At 42.7% G+C, this 12,737-nt stretch overlaps 1 pseudogene; it reads right to left on the reverse strand.

The window, feature by feature from the left end:
- Positions 1-8,601: 8,601 nt before the first annotated feature.
- Positions 8,602-12,737, reverse strand: part of LOC131237180 (monooxygenase 2-like) — a 44,656-nt pseudogene continuing 40,520 nt past the window's right edge.

Below are 12,737 nucleotides of genomic sequence, written 5' to 3' on the forward strand. Positions count from 1 at the left end.
AACAACAAGTAGAAACTTAAATCTCCTGACCTAAGGAACTTTTATTGTAGATTTCATAATATAAGTAGAAAAGTCGTTCTGACCTTACAGGTCAATTATTTTCGATCAAAGACCTGATTAGTCTTCACAGGTAGTAGATCTTCAGGTGTTCCGCATTCCATAGGTGTGATAGAGCTCGCCCATCCATATCTTCAAGTCGATATGCCCTTGGTCGGGTCGTACTCGTTATCCTGTAGGGCCCTTCCCAGTTCGGCCCTATGGTCCCTGAATCGGGCTCCTTGGTATTTTGAAAGGTTCTGCGGAGGACTAGGTCTCCCGCCTGGAACCTTCATACTTTTACTTGAGAATTGTAGAACCAGGCAACTTATTGCTAACGAGCCATGACCTTAAGTTATGCTTGTTCCCTCTTTTCTTCAAGTAGATCGAAGCTCAAGGCCATTTGTTCAGCATTTTGAGTTTTGTCCGAGAAAGACGGCCTCTACCCTAAAGGCTATGGGGACTCATGCTGTTAAGAGCCCTATTTCAACTTGAAGGGCAGCCTCTGCCCCAAAAGGCTAAGGAGAAGGGAGTTTCTCCTATAGATGTCTGAGAAGTAGTTTGGTATGCCCAGAGGACATGAGGAAGCTCCTCGGCCCAGGCCCCTTTGTCCTTTTCGAGCTTCGTTCTGAGGTAGCTTTTTATTATCTTGTTAACCGCCTCCAATTGGCCATTAGCATGAGGGTGTCAAGGTTACGAATAAGCATTATGAATTCTGAGTCTTTCACACATGCCTCAGAACCGATCATTGTCGAACTGTTTACCCTTGTCCAAGATGATTATATGTGGAATCATGTACTAGCATATGATATTTTTCCAGATAAAGTCAGTGACTTGCTTCTCGATAATCTTTGGTTACGGCTCAGCCTCAGCCCATTTGGTGAAGTAGTTGATAGCGAACTTGGTCTGACCTTTGCCCATCAGCAATGGACCGATGTTGTCTATTCCCCATTGGGAGAATGTCCATGGTCCGATCATGGGGGTCAGCTGTGAATCTTATACATTTGTCTCATCTCCGGGTATATTGCTTGGCATCTTCTTAAATGATCGGCTAAAAGTATCCTTGTCGAATGACCTTATGGGCAAGGGCTCGACTGTTGGAATGATTACCACAAATTCCTTCATGTATTTCTCTCAAGACATACTCGACCTCCTTAAGTCGGAGGCACCTTAAGTAGGGTAAAGAAAAACCCTTTTGTAGAGGGTGTCTCCCACCATGGTATGTCGAGCCGACCCAGCCTGGATCATACGTGCCTCGAGCATATATTTGGGTAATTTTCCTTCCCAAAGATACTCGGTGATTGGGTCCATCGAGCTCGGGGTTGAGATGACGAGACAAGTCATCTCTAGGTCAAGTTTGTAAATGCTCAGATCTAACAAGAACTCAATGGGGATTGATTTCGAGATGTCGTCTTCGGTCTCCATGGCCAACTTTTCTAACACATCTACTTTGTAATTTTTTGCTCTAGGGACCAAGACAACTTCACATCTTCGAAACTTACTGATGAGTTCTCAGGCTTTCTGAAGATGAGCGATCATTTTTTCCTCTTTGGCCTGGTATTCGATGGCGACTTAGTTGACGATGAGCTGAGAATCGCTATGAACTTTTAGTGTTTGGGCCCCCATTGTTGCCACCAACCTGAGTCCTACAAGCAATGCTTCGTATTCTACCACATTATTCGACGTTTGAAATCCAAATCTCAAGGCATATTATGTGCAAGTTTGGTCAGGTTCCTCAAGGACTATCCCAGTCCTGTTGCCTTTAGAGTTGGAAGAACCATCGACGTTAAAACGTCCAGACCTGTCGGTCGGCTTCACTGTTCGAATCGATTGGAGCTTCTAAGTTTTATCCATTGGTTAATTCAACAATGAAGTCGGCAACCACTTGACCCTTAATGGCGGTCTAGGGCTGATAATTGATGTCAAATTTGTTGAGCTCAATTACCCATTTTGTGAGCCTTTCCAACAACTTGGGCTTTTTGAGCACTTGGCAGAGAGGTTGATTGGTTGGGACTATGATTATGTGGGCCTGGAAGTGGGGTGGAGGTGACAAGATGACACTATCAAAGCCAGGGCAAGGTTCTCGATGTTGAGATATCTGGTCTCGGCTGGGACTAGTGTTTTACTGAAGTAGTAAACTAGGAGTTGCTTACTCCCTTACTTCCGGATGAGGGCCGAGCTAACGCTACAGCGGAGACTGTCAGATAGAGTAGCAGCGAACCCCCCTTGCTCAGGTTTGGAGAGCAAAGGAGGTGAGCCCAAGACTGCTTGAGTTGTTGAAACACTTAACTCGCAGTCATCGGTCTATTCTACCTTTATTTTTCTTTTTAACTGATGGAAGAATGGAAGACACTTGTCAGTAGCCCGGGAGACGAAGCGCATAAAAGTAGTGACCCTGCCAGTGAGGCACTAAATCTCTTTCGTTCTTCTAGGAGAGCTCATGTTTAAACGAGCTTGTATTTTGTTAGGGTTGGCCTCAATTCCCCTCTGACTTACCAAAAAACTGAGGAATTTTCCCAAGATGACGCCAAAGGCATACTTACTCGAGTTCAGCATCATTTAATATTTTCTCAAGATTGTGAACATCTCCTCAAGGCTGGTGGAGTGACCTGCTACGTTGATGCTCTTGACGAGCATGTCATCAATGTAAATCTCCATAGAGTGCCCAATTTATTGGGTGAACATTTTGTTGACAAGCCCTTGGTACATGGCCCCAGCATTTTTCAGTCTAAAGGGCATAACTTTGTAATAGTAAAGCCCATTGTCAATGACGAAGGTTGTCTTCTTCTTGTCATACGGGTGCATGACGATCTGATTATAGCTTGAATATGCATCCATGAAGCTTAAGAGCTCGTGCCCTGTTGTATTGTCGACCAGCTAATCGATCCTCGGGAGGGGGAAACTATCTTTAAGACAAGCCTTGTTCATGTCTGTGTAGTCAATGCAAACCCGCCATTTCCCATTGGACTTTTTCACCAGGACAACGTTGGTGATCAAGTCAGGATAGTAGACTTCTTCAATGAACCCAACTTCCAGGAGCATTCCAACCTCCTCCCCAATGATGGTGTATCGTTCCGGTTAAAAGACTCATCGCTTCTACCTCACCGGTTGGTGGTTGGGATCAATGTTTAACTTGTGGACCATTACTTTTGAGTTGATGTTGGGCATGTCCTAATAGGTCCATGTGAAGACGTCAACATGGCATCGTAGAAGGTTCATAATCTCATCCCGCATATTCGGGGCTAGAAGCGAGCTGACCTTTACAATACAGGTCGGGTTGAACTCGCAAAAGAGGACAACTACAAGGTCTTCCATAGGAAATCATCTCTTAAGCGATTCTTCCTGGGGGTTGAGGGAAGTGATGGCCATGGCACGATATTGTGTGCCTGCTCTCAAAGCTGTGGAGTGACATTGACGAGTTTTACGCTAGTCTCCTCTAACCTGTCCAACACCATGCTCAATTGAAATTTTCATCGTGAGGTGGTAGGTCAAAACCACTGCTCACATGGCATTGAGGGACGGTCATCCGAGGATGACGTTGTAGACATAAGAACAATCAACCACAAGAAAGTTGATCATTATTGTCATGTACTTTTGTCCCTCTCCTGCAATGACTAGAAGCAGTATAAATCCTTCGGAAGTGACCTTTTTCTCCTATGAATCCAAGTAGAGGGGTTCGGATAGGTTGGAGTCGGGACCTTCCAATCCCCATTTTGTCGAAGGCGACAGTGAAGAGGATGTCAGTCGAGCTGTCGGTGTCTACCAAAATTTAAAACACCTTATGGTTAGACATAGTCATGGCCACCAGTAGAGCATCATCATGGGGGTGGTGGACTCTACGAGCGTCCTCTTTAGTGAACGTTAGCTCGCAAGGGATCATCTTTTGCTCTTTTAAAGGTCTGCAAGTGAAGTGGATATGGTGTTCAGAGCTACTATGGATGATGCTCTAGGTATGAGCCTTGCGAGCTCAGTTCAAATCTCCTCCTCCCACAGGCCCACCAAAGATGGTGCAGATTTCACTCGTAACCTCGTTGTCATTCCTGTTATCGTGTTGTTCATTCCTCCGATCTGACTGTTCTTTCCTTCTGCTTACATACTCCCATCCGTCACGGATGAGGGCTTCAATCTCATCCTTGAGGTCGAAAAAGTCATTGGTGGCATGACCGTGGTCATGGTGGAAGTGACAGTTGTTTCACTTGTCCCGCTTGTCGGCATCAGTCCTCATCTAATTTAGCCATTTCAAGAGTCTTTTGTCCCAAACTTCCATGAGGACCTACTCAGGCGTAGTATTTAGGGGGTGTAAGACCAAAACTTGCTCTCAGATCACCGACTCGGACATTTTCTTATCGAGTCATCGTCTCTTCTCCTCTTATTGTTAACACTAAGAGGGGGCTCTTCTTTGCGCTTCTTTTCCTTAGTCGAGCTCCCAGCGCTCCGAGTGGCTTTACAAGAGCTAAACAGCTTTTCGGCATTGGAATACTTTTGAGCTTGGTAGAGGAGGTCAGCCAATGTCGTCGGGGGATTTTTTCCAATTGAAAATAAAAATCTTCCCTCCTTAAGATCAGCCATCATAGTGGCCAGAGCTATCTAATATGAATATCCCTCCATCTGTATTGCTTCTTGGTTGAAGTGTTTGATGTAATCCTTCAACAACTCGTCTTTCTTCTAAGTGATAGTAAGGAGGTGGGTCGCCGGCTTCCGCCTGTCTTTTCCTCTAATGAATTTTGCAGTGAAGACTTTACTTAACTGCATGAATGAACTGATGGATTTCAGTTTTAACTGTCGAAACCATTTTCTAGTTGCTCCTGACAGAGTTAAGTAGAATTCCATGCATATCACCGCGGTCGAGGCACCATGAAGTTTCATATACGCCCTGAAAGATTCTAGATGCTCGACCAGGTCGGAGGACCTGAGGTAGGGGGTAATCTGTGGCATCCTGAATTTGGGCGGGAGCTAAGCTTTCATGATATTATTGGTATATGGTGGTTCAGTTTCATGGCTTCTATTGAGGTCGGCACTTGTGCATGGTAGGCTTGGTATATGTTGCTAATCTGACCTTATAGCTCCTTAATATCCGCTTCCCAGGGAACCTCATTTTCCCCTACTGCCTTGGGAGTTTTTTCACACCTTTGATTTTCTAGCTTGTGACGCAGGTCAGAAGTGTCGAGAGCGGCTGTTCTTACGATTCAAGTAGGCATTAAGAGGGGTATCCATAATTGCGGTCCAACCTCCTATGGGATTAGGGGGTCACGCGGAGGTTAGGACTGCTTAGTGGCAACATTGTCTTTTGCCTCGTAACTAGGGAGAGGGTTTTATCTATCTAGGATTTGCATCAGTCAATTTATGTTGTTGTTCAAATTCTCAACACGATTCTCTAGAGAGACCAAATGACCTCTTCGGTTACGGGATCTAGGCGCAAGTGTCACTGGAGAGGAATCATCTCGTTACTCAGAGGATTGTCTGCGTCGCTCTACTGATGATTCTGGTGGAGCAGGCATAGCGGTAGGAATGGTAGTCAAAGCTTTCTTTTTTCATTTTGCCATCGTAGAACCCTAGTAAGATAAGAAAGGCATTAATGTTGTTGAAACAAGCAACGGCAAACTGTTGATGCTAAAATTTGGTTAAACCTCGCTAGACCTCACATTACCTATACATGAAGACAACAAAGGAGAACTTGGTTATAGCAGGGGGACCCTCCGATGCCTAAGTCAGAATTAAGCAATTTGGGTCTAGTAGTTTTGAGGGTTTATTGGTGCGAACCTTTCACTATACATGGGGACTCTGTTTAGACCCCAAGAGTCGATTACATGGAGAGAAACGCTCCGTAAATCATAGGCATGTGTTTTGCAACCGTTTCTTAACCATTTTGCGAGATCCTCAGTGATGAAAAGATCAAGTGGTCGGGATTTGAAAACACATGTGATAGTAGACCGAGGTCGACCATCCAATCTGATCTTTACAGTCGTCCTGAGGAGGAGCTCCCTGAGCTGGGCTCATTGGTGGGCTATGGTCGAGCTTCCTTCCAATATTTGCAATTCGTGTTATAGGATCAGGTCTTCGGCATTGACTCCTTGTGCCTTGACCAAATTATTGACATGCCCATGAAGGCTGTGTCCAAACATTGAAGTTAAGCTCCTATGGTGGAGCCTAGGTGGCATCAGGGATGACCATCCTCTTCATCTTATCATACGGTGTAGGGACTCCCTTGCAAGTCTCTGAGCGGTGCCAGTACAGTAGCTCCATGTTCAGTCTTGTATGGGATCGCACTTCGGAGGCTTCTCCAAGAGATCTAAACAGGACTTCTGAAATGAATGGGACCATGGGAGGGCTCGACGCTCATCCTCTTCCAAAGGAAGTAGAGGTACTTCATCTTCTGGCGGGCAGAGTTGTCGGGTGGACAAATCTACGCACAATGGGTGATCGCTTTCTGACCAATGAGGAGCTCATTGGTCATGATTGGTACTATCCGCCCACGTGACATGCATCGATATCCGACCTCACCTCATATTTCTGACCAGTTCATTTTTACCCATAACATTAGCATACAAAGAATAAGGGTTAGCAGTTGGCTAACTTACAGCAAGTATTTTGTTCTTAGCATACTGGTATGTCATAGAGGTGTTCAAGCTTACAGGAGAAAGTGCTACCAAAATAGAAGATGGAGGGCCGAGATGGTTTTGGGATATTAAGAGATGATAATGGTGTCATTGGTATGTGGATGAACTGTTCCATAGTAGTAACGCATCATAGGTTATCCTCAGATTCAGGAACAGAATAACAATGCCTGTATGTCCAACAACTATACAAGGTATAGCACAGTAGTCAACCAGGCAAACACTCTCTTTTAGGAGCATGGATTTGAAACCCCCCCTGGATTTGAAATCCTCTTGTTGTGTTTGGCACGGTAGATTGAGAATCAACTTCAATCCAAAAGTAGCTATTTGTAGTATATGTGTAGGGGTTTGAATTTAATTACTAAATCAGCTTTAATATCTCTAATTAGTGAATTTATGTAATTTTTGATACAATGGTTGTAATAAGCCCGCTGAAATATATACTTTGCCAAAAAATGATGAAATTTCAGGTCTCAGGTGGGCCACAAGCACAAGATCACATCCAAGTGACTAACTAATGATTTTTAACCGTTGATTTATATGGACAATGTTTGGACGGTGCTGGTCATCGTATTAAAGTAATTATAGTGATGCAATTGATAATCTAATTATTTTAGGATATCATTAGTGGGTCATGTGTCCAATGGATTAATAGTTTACACATGTTACCCATGCGACTATGGGAATGATTTTAGATGTAATCCAAGGTCTCACTTGGATTTCAAACCCCTGGTTGAGGGGATTTGAAACCCCTGTATTTGAAACCCCCCAGTTACTTTATGGTGCCAAACAACACGGGATTTGAAATCCCCTCAAATCCTCCCAAATCCATGGTGCCAAACGACCCCTTATTGGATTACAAGTATTGAGCTTCATGACTTTGCCTTCTCAATAACTTTCAGCGTTATGCTCGAGAGTAATAATGAGGGAATAAAGCAGTAATTATAACAAATCAAGAATGCACGTTGCTAGACTTCATGCGAGTTTTCTCATACGAGAGATCCGATACACGGCAGTCACAGGAAACTAATTAAGCACGAGAGGCTAGAAATATGAGGCTGTAAAGAATAATCCTTCCTACTAATTTGTACCCGAATATATGGAAAAGGTACTATGTGCGTAGAGAGAGAAGTACACTCTTGATTTGTATGTGTGACATCCAACCCTTTCATTAGGTTGGGCCGGCCACGAAGATCCTATTATGCAAAAATCAGCCCTATCCATTCATCAGGCGGATCATACCATATAAAACAATTTCTAACTATTGAGAAATAGGAAAATACAAGTGTGGTCCACATGATAACTCATGATTTTTATTTTCTGGGTAGACTATAATTGTAGTCCAAACTACTAGTAGGTCAACCTCATGGGAGCTTCCCATGCAATTGAGCTCTATGGGCCCAACCCTGATGTGTATTGGACATCCACACCGTGCATTAAGTGGGTCTCCTCTGGATGATGGATGTCCCAAATCTAAAACTGAGGTGGGCCACACAATTTGAAACCATGTAAAATCATGCCTCTAAAATCACCAACTGAGCTTCGATGGCCTTAAATTTGGTACGACACCTAATCCAAGGGGGACACACAATGGATGGGTTAGATGTCTAAACCACATCTAAATGGGCCCTAGCTATAAACAAGGTTTCAATGGGTGGGCATTCACTTGCAATTGTTGTCTATGGTGTGGCCCATCTAAGTCATGGATTGGTTTGATGTTTAGGCCCATGGCCCATCATGAAAGGGTACATATGATTGATGGTGTGGATGTCTAACACACATTACAGTGGGGCCCACAAAGCTTGACCTCATAGAACATTTTCCCTGTATATAATGATCAAGAATAACTGTGCTCAAAATCGTGTGGCCCACCTAATTTTTTTGGAAGTTGGCAAATTTCTGACCGTTTTTCCCATTGGGATGTAACATGGTTGGGTCCATAACCCAAAAATGCAGTTAAATTATATAGGCATTCATTGAATACGGTATAAGCAACAGAACCCAAGCCTAGAAGTCTGGTGTAAATTGGGTCAGATTTCATTCAGGTAACATTGCACTTTTAATCCCTCGACAGGGTCCCACAATCAAAGTTGGCCTTCTTCAGTAACATCCCAGCCATCAATCCAGCAAAACACTTGTCCCTCATGAAGCGCGTCACCACCCCACTGCCCTGCTGTATCCAACCCAATAGATAGGCAGTAGTGATGAGATCAAAGACTCTCCATCTCCTCTCCTTGGCATACTTATCCAACCCCCTCCTTATCCTAACACATTCATCTTCTTCTTCTTCACTGGATTTTCCCAACAAGACCTCCCCAATGCACCTTGCCAGAGTAACGCCGTCTTCCAACGCCGAGCACCCTCCCTGGCCGAGATCCGGAGTCATTGGATGAAACGCATCACCAGCCACACAGACATTGTTCTTGCATGTATCTCCCCACAAAACATCCCATGGAAACCTTACTCTCAATGGAGAGGAAATGATAGTATCCAGTTTGGTTTTTTCCAGAATGCCCAATACTTGTTCAGGCGCTTTCCGATGCTTGCTCAGAACATACTCTTTCATCTTGGCTGGGTTTTCTTCCACATCTTTAACTATCAAAAGAAGAAACACATCAAAAAATTTCAAAGATGGTGAAAATGCAATGGCACACAAACAGTACATGTACATCTCTCTCTCTCTCTCTCTCTCTCTCATCCCGGAGAAACAGAGTTACATCAGTAGAGCTGCATTTGGACGCAGGTGCTCCAATCAACCAAATGTTTGGAGTGAAAGGTTGTGACAATCAGACGATCCTAACCATCCAAACAGTGATGCTTCAGGTCATTAACTCCTAACCATCCCACTCACAGCTTTGAAAATGGAAATCTAGGTAAAAAGAACACCAACCTTCGGATGCGAAGCGAAAATATCTTCATTGTGATTTTTGCATGATAGCCCATGTAAAGGGTAGCTATGGGCCGAGCTTGGAGCTGTCACGTAAGGTCCAACCGATTTTGGTATGGAGCTTGGGGTAAGGTCATTTCAGCCAGGGCTAAGCCGGGCCTTGAGCCTTATTTGTGTCATGGCAGGTGCAGCTCAAATCAAGCCCATTGCCACCCCTACCCATTTGAAAGTGCGTACTGGACCAAAGGGATGGAACCCCACTAGATACACAGCATACACACAATGGCAAAAGCTATAATCCGGGTATTGAGAGATTTACATTGGGGTGACGATTTGTGAGTGAAAAACCAGAAGATTGTCCTTTCGTCACAAGGCAAGAAACCAGACCGGAAACCATTTCCGAAGTACTGCAAGAACTCGGGCTTGAAGCCATGGCCTTCTGGGAACTCTGTAAAGCCCCTTGCAGCCGAACGCCCTGTGTAGGCAGGTTTCTGGAAACCCAGCCATTTCGCCACCACTGAGTTGACTCCATCACTCCCTATCAAGATCTGACAGTTAAGTACATGAAAATGAGGTATTTTTAGTTCCATGTAACTTCCACATACAAGAACACTACAAGAACTAGCTAAGCCACTTTTAAATGAAGATGGGTTGCAGCTTTTTGAAAAGATGGGTGCGTTTGGATATGTTATCGAGTTGAATTACAATTTCAAAGTGGAGAGAACCCAATTGAAATATCCGTATGATTCTCATCGAGGGTATGGACTTGAAATTGCGACTGGGTTGCTTTCATGTCAAACTTGAAGTAGATCACTCATATATATAATTTAAATGTGAGGGTGACTTGCTCATTATGCATGCTAGAACGCGTCATTTGATTTTTTGTCATTTCCTCTTACTCCAACTCATTTCCTATTAGATTCACTTGTGCATCCAAACAGGACCTCAGACATTTACCTACCATTCAGAAGGGAAAGATGTTGTTAGATGTCTTCAATTTGACCAAGATACTCAATGTCATCAAGAAAGTTTGAAAAAATCCCAATTGCTCATTGGACAGTTTTGGAGTTGCTACTCGATCCATCGAATATGGCTTCGATGTCATCAACTAGTCTTCGATGTTTGTTGATGCCATTGAAAGTCCCATCGACGGGGTGCGCGGAACTACATAAGTGTGTAATTTATGTCTAATTCTGGCTGTGATAGTATATATATCAGGTGTAATCGAGATTAGAGTATTCTAAGTAAATTATAAGAAGTTCTTAAGGTGTTTCATAGCTAAATTAGGATTTTAAGAAGGGATTTCGGAATTTTTCGAATCCGTAAGTCCCTCCATCTATTGTAATATTATTTCATAGTGGATTGTTTATCGCTGTGTGCCGTAGTTTTTTTTTCCCATGAGGGGTTTTTCATGTAAAATTTGTGAGTTCTCTGTGTGTTTTGTTCGCGTTTGATTTTATCTTATTTGATTAAATTCGGGTTTACTTCCTCACGATCCCCAACAAGTGGTATCAGAGCTAATTCTGGGGTTTCGAGTTCTAATTTGAAGCATGTCAACAAAAGGGTCTAACGTGAAGTATGAAACGGAGAAGATCACCAGTAGAAATAATTTTGAACTATGAAAAGTGAAGATGAGAGGCCTCTTAGTTCAATAAAGATTGCAATATTTTCTTCTTGGTAAGGCAAAGCGTCCTGCATTTATGAGTAATGAAGAGTGAAGTGAACTTGATAAGAGGATTACAACCTCGATGTAATTGTGTCTAGTGGACAAATTTCTCTACAATGGCTTGGATCAAAAGATTGTCGCAAGGATATGGATGAAACTAGACAATTTGTAGATGAAGAAATCATTAGGAAGTCATTTGTATATTAAGAAACGATCCTATAATCTTTAGATGACAAAGAGGTTTGATATCAATGAACACATGAGAACTTTTAGTAAATTTTTATATAAACTGACAAATGCAGAGGTTAAGATCGAAGAGGAAGATCAAGCCTTAATTCTTTAGAATTCTCTTTCATTATCTTTCGAGAATCTGGTAGATACGCTGATCCACGATAGAATACCATCAATGTTGAAACTATCATCTCAGCCCTTCATGTAAAGAAGTTGAGAAAGAAAGACAATGGTGAGGGTACATCTATAGATGTGTTGGTTGTCAAGGGAAAGAATTCTGAACGGGAAAAAGAAAATTCTCAGTCTAGATCCAAATCGAAAGGGAATGGCAAGATGAAGTGTTAGAATTGTGGGATGACAAGACACATGAAGAAGAATTGTTGGAATCCTAAGGCACAGAAGGGAGAGAAGTCTGATTATACGACGAAGGAAGCCAACATAATGGAACCCAGCGATGAAGTTAATGGTGGTGATGTTTTAACCTCATCTAAATCTAGATATCTCAACAACAAGTGGATTTTGAATATGGGGGCCTCATACCACATGACTTTCAGCGAGATTGATTCACGAGTTACAGCGAGTGTGATAGTGGATAGGTGTTTATAACCAATGACATTGCCTATAAGGTTGTTGGTGTTGGCTCGGTGTGCATCAGTATATTTGATATGATGGAGTGTATCCTGACAGGGGTAAAACACATTAAGGACTTTAAGAAGAACCTGATCTCTCTTAGAGCATTAAAGGCACTTAAGTGCAAGTCCACATGTTTTGATCGGGTCCTCAAAGTTTCTAAAGGCGCACTCGTAGTAATGAAAGCAAAGTGGAGCGATAACCTTTATAAGTTGATCTAGAATACCGTATTAGGTAGATCCAGCATTTGCAGCAGACTCCGCATAAATACGTTTGTGGCATGTGCATCTAGGCCACAAGTGAGCACGGTATGAAAGTACTTTTTTATCGTTCTTTGATTCATGTATTTAAAAGCATCGATTTTCATATATGTGAGCATTGTATATATGGTAAACAATCACGGATAACTTTTGAAAATAAAAAGCATGCTTATAAGGCTATACTAGAGTTTGTGCATTCAGATATATGGGCCTGTCACCCATTGTTTCTATTAGGAGGTTATTATTTTTTGTCCCATTCATAGATGATTTCTCCATGAAAGTGTGGGTTTATTTTCTAAAAAATAAATCTGATGTATTCGTCACATTCACATGGCAGAAACTAAAGGTTTTAAGGAAATACAATGGAGGTGAAATTTAATTCAAAAGAATTCAACTAGTTTTGTAAAGACGAG

Source organism: Magnolia sinica, chromosome 2 (assembly GCF_029962835.1).
Source record: "Magnolia sinica isolate HGM2019 chromosome 2, MsV1, whole genome shotgun sequence".
In the NCBI taxonomy this organism is placed as follows: domain Eukaryota; kingdom Viridiplantae; phylum Streptophyta; class Magnoliopsida; order Magnoliales; family Magnoliaceae; genus Magnolia; species Magnolia sinica.